The 8455-nt window shown below is 40.2% G+C and overlaps 1 pseudogene; it reads left to right on the forward strand.

Annotated features, from left to right (window-relative positions):
* The first annotated feature begins 1356 nt into the window (after window positions 1-1356).
* LOC142451538 (phosphoglycerate kinase 1 pseudogene) lies at window positions 1357-3577 on the forward strand (annotated as a pseudogene).
* Window positions 3578-8455: the final 4878 nt, after the last annotated feature.

An 8455-nucleotide genomic window follows, 5' to 3' on the forward strand; every position in this document is an offset into this window, starting at 1 on the left:
TCAAGAGACGATAGCTTATCTCAAGATTTCCAAAGTGAAGCAGAACATGTTAAATTTTTGCTTTTAAAAAGAATGCTGGTAGTTGGTCTTTTGAGGCCACTGTACTGCAGTTTTCTAAGGGAAATACAGTAATTGGAGTGTATCAGAGTCTTGATAGAAACAGTAGACATAAGGTTTATGAAAAGCAGCTTAGCAGGTCTGATCTTGAACTTCAGAACAGCATTTTCATTCAAGCCAGAAAAATAAATATTTCATGAAACAGAAACCCTGGGAGCTTTAGAAATCAAAGAATCAAATTCATAAATATTATAAAGACAGGAACGAAGGCTGGTGAGGGATTGGAGCACTATATTAACAAATTAATGAGGCTCACGCAACAAAGGGGAGGACTGGGAGTTGAGCTGTGTTTGCACGAACTCATTGCCTCTGACATGCACAACAGAGTGAGCAGTGGGTACATTTTCATCTGTGTGCTTAGCTTCTTATCTGTTGTGTTTGTGAGCTGCAGGAGAAAACCCCACAAAAATGCTGAGAAATGTTGCTGAGGGTGTGAAGAATTGCAAAAGCCTCCCAGGTCTTCACAGAAGGAAATGACCTCCACAAAGAGGTTCGGGACATTTCCACGAAATCAGACGCGAAAGTTTTGTAACTCGAAGTATCCAATCACCCAGGGTAAGTCTCCTCATCTCCTTGGAAAGAATGGCACTTGGGAATGTTTGTTTAGTCCTAATGATGTGCATCCAACTTGCTTTCCTCTCATTTATTCCATTTCATGCTGTATGCTGATGACATATTCTTCCAATAATAATCACGGAAGTGATTATTTAGAGCATCTAGTTGTTGCCAATGTTAGGCACATTTTCTAGTCCTCCTATAAATTCTGATAGGTTGAAATTATTATAGCATTTTTTAAAAAGGACACTGGGGGATTGTAAATGCAAATCAAGTTCCCCTCACTCGCACAACTGGTCATGCTGTGGAGTTGGATGCCAAATCAAGAGTCTGATTGATTTCTAAGTTCATGTTTTGGGGTTTTTTTTGGTTATTTTTTCACTTTTCTGCTTAAACACTTCTGAGTGCTCTCCTGATTCCAAGATAAAGTCCTTATGAATACATAAACACTCCTGGATTCATAGGCACTTGGGTTTCAGAATTTTATTCCATATTCTTTGTTATACCTAATGTAAAAATACTTTAAAAATCCTTCTCTATTTGTATGTTCAACTTCAAGATAAAACATATATCCTGTCATATGTTTTAAATGCCTAAAAAATTCTACCCCCATCTAAATCCAATAAAAATCAAGGAATCTTGCTCTGAGCCTGTCTCTCCAGAAAATTTGACATTTCAATCGCAATGATACGCATCTTTGCCGCTCAGTCACCTACTGTAATTGGTTTACAGACACCTCGGAGTTTGCAGTGGGGTTATGGAAACGACTCGATAGCTACATCCAGCCAGAGAATTCGGGATGTTATCCATAGGGTGCACTTCTGTACGCATTTTTCTTTTTTTTATTTCATAAATTCTTTATTAAGAATCAATTGTGAAGGAAACACCCAGGGAAGTAAAACCAAATAAAAAATAAACCAAATTCAAAAAATCATGTAGCCTTCATTAGGTCTTCAAATTCATAAAAACTGATGTAACAAGAAGCCTTCAAGTTCAAATTTCAATGATCATTCAGTTATTTAACTAAGTTTTCAACAGTTGCATAGTGATATACAAGGCTAAGTATAATTTAAGTTTTATTCTTGGGAGTTTCTGACATTTGTGTATATATATGCTATATGACTAATTCTGGGTTTCCAAAATGATTTGTTTATATAGATTATACTTACTAAAATATTTTTATCATTGTTTTCTGTGATAATATAATTTTATGATATGTAATTAATTAACATGATACTTATGATAATGTATAAAACTGAGTTAATCATAGTCTGTTTATAAAGTGAACATGATCCTTCTTTGGCAACAAATAAGACATTACTAGATTTTGCATCCCAAAATGATATTTATATTTTTGGAGATTTACTCATGAATAATATTGGTAATATAATTTCTTTATAACTGTCCTTATCTAATATAATGCTAGATTAAATTTAGATAAATAATGATAATTTCATATTATGCCAAATATATTCATCAAAATTGACACTAAAATTAACTTTAAAATGGCTAATTTTAATTACTTCCTTGGCTCTATTTCCTTTTGCTTTCTATACACATTTTTCATTGGAAAAAAAAACCACACACAAAAAAAGCTCTAACCACTTTACTAAGGAATAAAGGCCACGCAAAGGTAAGTCAACAAGTACCACCGGGCTTCCTGAGCCCTCCTTGGTTGCCACTCCAAGCCACTCGCGAATGCTCGAGGACCAAGAGATCTCTTTCTTACAAGCTTGCTCTGGTCAAGATGGACGTGAAAGGGAAGTGGGCGGTCGTGAGGGTGGGCTTGAATGTCCCTATGAAGAATAACCTGATAACAAACAACCAGAAGATCAAGGCTGCTTGGACATTCAATTCTGCTTGGACAATGGAGCCAAGTCAGTTGTTCTTATGAGTCATGTGGGCAGACATGATGATATCCCCATGCCTGGTAAGGACTCCTAAGAGCCAGTTGCTGCAGAACTCTGGTCTTTGCCGGGCAAAGATGTTTTTTTCTTAAAGGACTGTGTGAGCCCAGAACTGGCTCTGTCATCCTTCTAGAGAACCTCTACTCTTGCATGTTGAGGAAGAAGGGAAGGAAAAAGGTACTTCTGGGAACAAGGTTAAAGCCAGCGCAATTGAGACGTCTTCCAGGCTTTCCTGCTCAAGCTAGAGATGTCTGAGTCAATGATGCTTTCGACACTGCTCACTGAGTGCAAAGTGACATGGGGGGAGGGAGTCTGCCACAGAAGGCTGGTGGCTTCCTGATGAAAGAGGAGCTGAGTTACTTCACCAAGGTCTTGGAGCGCCCAGAGCAATCCTTCCTGGCTAACGTGTGTGGAACTAAAGTTGCAGACAAGATCCAACTGATCAATACTATGCTGGACAAAGTTAATGAGATGATGATTTGAGCTTCCTTAAAAGTGTTCAATAACAAGGAGATGAGCACTTCTCTGTTCGATGAAGAGGCATCCAAGATAATCAAGGACCTCATGTCCAAAGTGGAAAAGAAGGGCGCGCAGATTACCTTAGCTGTTGACTTTGACACTGCTGACCAGTTTGATGAGAATGCTAAGCCTGGCCAAGCCACTTTGGCCTCCGGCACACCTACTGACTGGATGGCTCTGAGGGCAGCAAGCAGTATGCTGAGGCTGTTGGTTGGGCTAAGCAGATTGTGTGGAATGGACCTCTGGGGGCATTTGAATGGGAAGCTTTTGCTTGGGGAACCCAAGTGGTCATGGATGAGGTGATCAAAGTCACTTCCAAGGGCTACCTCACCATCCTGGGTGGTGGAGACACTGCCGCTTGCTGTGCCAAATGGAACACTCACGACAGAGTCAGCCATGTGAGCACGGGGGGTGGTGTCAGTCGGGAGCCCCTGGAAGGTAAAGTCCTTCTTAGGGTGAATGCTTTCAGCAATGTTTAGTGTTTTCCGGCCCTCAGTTCCTGAGCCGTCTGTCAACTGAATGTTTTCTTTCATATCTCCACTTTAGCGTTAGCTAAAATCTTCTCCAGTGTCAAGATTCAGCTAGTGGCCAAGAGATGGAACACCAGGGACCCATAACTGGTTCACAGAACCTCAGCCCATCTTTATCGCACCTTGGATTTTCCTACGTTGTTCAAGTTCCATTTCAATTTGTCGTGACTACGCCGTTGTGCTTTCTAGAATGCGCTGATTTCTAGTTGACTGTGCAAGTAAGCTGTGTCAGCGTGGTTCTCTAATTGAAGCAGCTTCCTCTGGTTAGCTTCACTACTGTTTCATTCCGGTCATGGAAAGATGACAAAATTCCAGTGGGGGTGGGGGTGGGGAAGGGAATCAAGCTGATAATCTATTAACGAAAATAAAATCAGACGTTAAAAGAAGTATCACGTCAAAAATCATAAGAACCTTTAATTCTTCAAACGTCTCAAAATGTGAAGTCATTGGGAATATCCTCTGACTGGGTCTCTATACTTCTCAAGACAGTGTCTCCATCTTCTAACCTCCCCGGAAGGTCTCTGCATTCTTCAATTTACATCTCAACATGCCGGCTCTGACATCCGCCACAGCTCAAATCATGTTCCTTTTCAATCTCCTCCGAGGTTTGAAAATTAAAAGAAATCGGAAGGGGCAAGGTCAGGACTTGTGGGATGATGGGGTCATGTTTCCCAATGGAATGATCAACTTTTCACAGGACAGCCCTTGCTACCCACAAAGAATGACCACAAGCATCTCCTGATGGGAAAGCAAAAGTATCCCCGGATCCCACTTCCCTGGCCTTTGTCTCATCCATGCAGTTCTCGATGTTTTGAAAATTGTTTCTAATACTCTCCCAAGAGCATCCTGGTTCACAAAGTCCATCGTCTTCCTCTTCTTTCTTTCTTTCTTTTTATTTAAATGGATGGTAAATGACTCTTTCTCAGTTCTACACAGGTTTAATTTAAAAAAATTATTTTATTGGGGGCTATTACAACTCTTGTTACAATCCATGCATCTATTGTATCTGACATATTCATACACACATTCCATCTTTATTTTCTAGACAATTTCCATTGAGCCCTTGGGATCAGCTCCTCTTTTTTACTTTCCCCACATTGCCAACCCTCATGGCCCCTTTATAGATTGTAGATTGCTAATTATTTTCACATCTCACCCTGACCACTGTCTCCCTTCCCCTCTGATATCTGCTGTTCTTCCCCCTGAATGGGGGTGTGTGGTTATGTGCCATCCATTGTGATCAGTGGTCCCCTCCCTCCCCACATCTCTCCCCTTCCGGTATCTTTATTCCCATTCCTGTTCCTAGGTTCCATGTGTTGTGAGTTTAATCTCTTGCCTGTACCTATGTACATGTCCTAGTCTGGAGATTGGGAAACGACACTGGGGTCGTGATAGCCTGGGTTGGGGGTGGTGGTGAGGAGGCCTCAAGGGATCAGAGGTATATTGTGTGACCCATTAGTGCTCTACTGCAGCCTGATTGACTCATTCCCTCCCTGCGACCCCTCTGTGGGGGATGCTCCATTGTCCATAGATGGGTTTTTGGTCTCTGCTCCAACCCCCTTCCATTCTTATCAATGCATTTTTGTTTATTTGTTTACTGTTTGTTGTGAATCTTCTGATGTCCATTGCCCGGTCTTGATGACACCTCACGATCTCACTGGCTGGTGTGCTTCTTCCATGTGGACTTGTTGTTTTACTGTTGGATGGCCGCTTGTTTCACTTCAAGCCTTTAAGACCCCAGACACCACCATATCTTTTAATAGCCAGGCACCATCCTCTGTCTTCACATCTGCTTATGCACTCATTTTGTCTTCAGTGATCTTGTAGTGAGAGAGGAGGTATGAGCGTCACAGAAAGCAGATTTGTTAGAACAAAGTGTTCTTGTAGTGAGCAGCTTCCTCTTTTGGAATGACTTTTTAAAAGCCTCCATAATTGTCTGGGTTGGTCTCTCTTTCTTGAGCTTCATTAGCCGGCAGATAGTCTTGGAAGCCAACATTTTGGTTGGTCATTTTACTTAGTTTTTGGAAAAGGCATCTTATGAGACTGACAAGTGCATTACTGAGACCTGTCATTCGCTGATCCAAGAGACATGCCAAACATGTTTTGTTTAAAATAAGCCTGTGTCCTTGTGAACTGGAACCCTAGTAGTAATATATTTTCATTTAATAATCTGCATTTATTTAAAATGTCACTTCATATGTGTGTCAGTCATTCATCTATGAAAGGATAACCATAACGAGACGACAGCATCTTTCTTTTTTTTTATTTTAACATTTTATTGGGGCTCATACAATTCTTTTCACAGTTCATACATATACATACATCAATTGTATAAAGCACATCTGTACAGTCTTTGCCCTAATCATTTTTTTCTCTTTTCTTCTTTTACATTTTATTAGGGACACATACAACTCTTACCACAATCCATACATATACATACATCAATTGTATAAAGCACATCCATACATTCCCTGCCCCAATCATTCTCAAGGCATTTGCTCTCCACTTAAGCCCCTTGCATCAGGTCCTCTTTTTTTTTCCCCTCCCTCCCCATTCCCCCCTCCCTCATGTGCCCTTGGTAATTTATACATCGTTATTTTGTCATATCTTGCCCTATCCGGAGTCCCCCTTCTCTGCTGTCCCTCTCCAAGGGAAGAGGTCACATGTGGATCCTTGTAATCAGTTCCCCCTTTCCAACCCACTCACCCTCCACTCTCCCAGCATCGTCCCTCACACCCTTGGTCCTGAAGGTATCATCCACCCTGGATTCCCTGTACCTCCAGCCCTCAAATGTACCAGTGTACAGCCTCTGTCCTATCCAGCCCTGCAAGGTAGAATTCGGATCATGGTAGTTGGGGGGAGGAAGCATCCAGGATCTGGGGGAAAGCTGTGTTCTTCATCGATACTACCTCACACCCTAATTAACCCATCTCCTCTCCTAAACCCCTATATGAGGGGATCTCCATTGGCCGACACTTGGGCCTTGGGTCTCCACTCTGAACTTCCCCCTTCATTTAATATGATATATATATACATATATACATATACACATATATACACATACATACACACACTTATATCTTTTTTTTTTTTTTTTGCATGATGCCTTATACCTGGTCCCTTGGGCACCTCGTGATCGCACTGGCCGGTGTGCTTCTTCCATGTGGGCTTATTTGCTTCTGAGCTAGATGGCCGCTTGTTCACCTTCAAGCCTTTAAGACCCCAGACACTATCTCTTTTGATAGCCGGGTACCATCAGCTTTCTTCACCACATTTACTTGTTCACCCACTTTGGCTCCAGCAGTTGTGTCGGGAGAGACAGCATCTTTCACTGCCAAAATTTTTCTCACATCTATTTGTATTATTACAGGGAACCCTAGCGGTGTAGTAGTCACGTGTTGGGCTGTGATCCGAAAGATCAGCAGTTCAGAAGACACCAGCAGGGCTGCTGGAGAAAGAGGGGGCTTCCTACTCCTGTAAACAGTTACAGTCTCTGAAACTTACAGGGGCAGTTCTACCCTGTCCCGTAGGTAGGTCGCTTTGAGTCAGTATTGACTGGAGCCCATTGAGTTTGGGTTTTGGTTATTTGCATTACAATCTCTTCTCCTAGGTCTCTCTGTAATCTCCTAACCTCATTGCCAAACAGCCACTATTTGTTTTCTTTTTAAATTTGTGTTTCTATAGATTTACATTTCCTAAAAGTCTGGATAAATGACACTACACAAGATGTATCATTTTCAGTCTGACTCCTTTCAGAATCATTTGAGATTCAACCAAATTGTAGTATGTGTCAATGGTTCATTCCCAGTGGTTTTTCGTGGTGTGAATTCACCTCAATTATTGTATTTCATTTATCGTTATACATTTGGGATGTTTAAATTTGGGGCTATTACAAAGAAAGGTGTTTACATATTTGTGGACAAATGTTCATGAGGATATGTGCATTTAGTTTGGATAGAAATCTAGTGGTAGAATGGCTAAACAATAAGCTAGGTAGATATTTAAATTATTTTTTAAATGGCTAACCTGTTTTCCAGAGCAGTTATGTCATAGTGCTTTCTCTTAATCAGTGAATAAGATTTCTGTTGTATCCACATTCTCATCACCACTTGGCATGGTCAATTTTTAATTTTAAACTTTCTCATAGGCGCATAGCGGAGCTTTCACTTGCATTTCTGTAATGACTAATGAGCATTTTTCCATGTGCTTCTTCACTACTTATATATCTTCCTTGGCGATGCATCTGTTCAAAGTTTTGCCTATTTTAAAAAATAGGCTTATTTGTTGCTCTCTTCTTGTTTAGGTTATGGGTTATTTATCTAGTCTATACTTTTTGAAATTCTTTTCTCCCAAACGATTATATCTTTAAATGTTTAAAACAAAGTCTTCTGAAAAGCAGGGTTTTGTTTGTTTGTTGGTTTGTTTTTGTTTTTTTTAAAGGATTATGCTGAAGTATACCTAAGAAACTTCATCTAAGCCAACAGTGCAAATTTTCCTCTATTCGTTCTTCTAAATAGTTCATAGTTTTAGGTTTCACACTTAGGCTTGTGAGCTACTTTGTGCTATTAGTATTATTTTTAAATGGTACATGAGAGGGTTTACCTTTCTTTTTTTTTGTATGATGCTATTCAATTGTTATAAAGTATTATTTGTTAAAAGACTACCCTTTCCTCTTGTCTTTGAATCTTTATATAATATGAGTTATACACACATTTGTGTCTATTTTGAATTTTAATATTTCCCATTGATTGCTTTGTCCGTCTTGATGCTAATTTTCACTGTCTTAATTACTCAAGGGTTGAATCCTGAAATTAGCTAGTATTTATC

The sequence above is a fragment of the Tenrec ecaudatus genome, chromosome 6, assembly GCF_050624435.1.
Source record: "Tenrec ecaudatus isolate mTenEca1 chromosome 6, mTenEca1.hap1, whole genome shotgun sequence".
Taxonomy (NCBI): domain Eukaryota; kingdom Metazoa; phylum Chordata; class Mammalia; order Afrosoricida; family Tenrecidae; genus Tenrec; species Tenrec ecaudatus.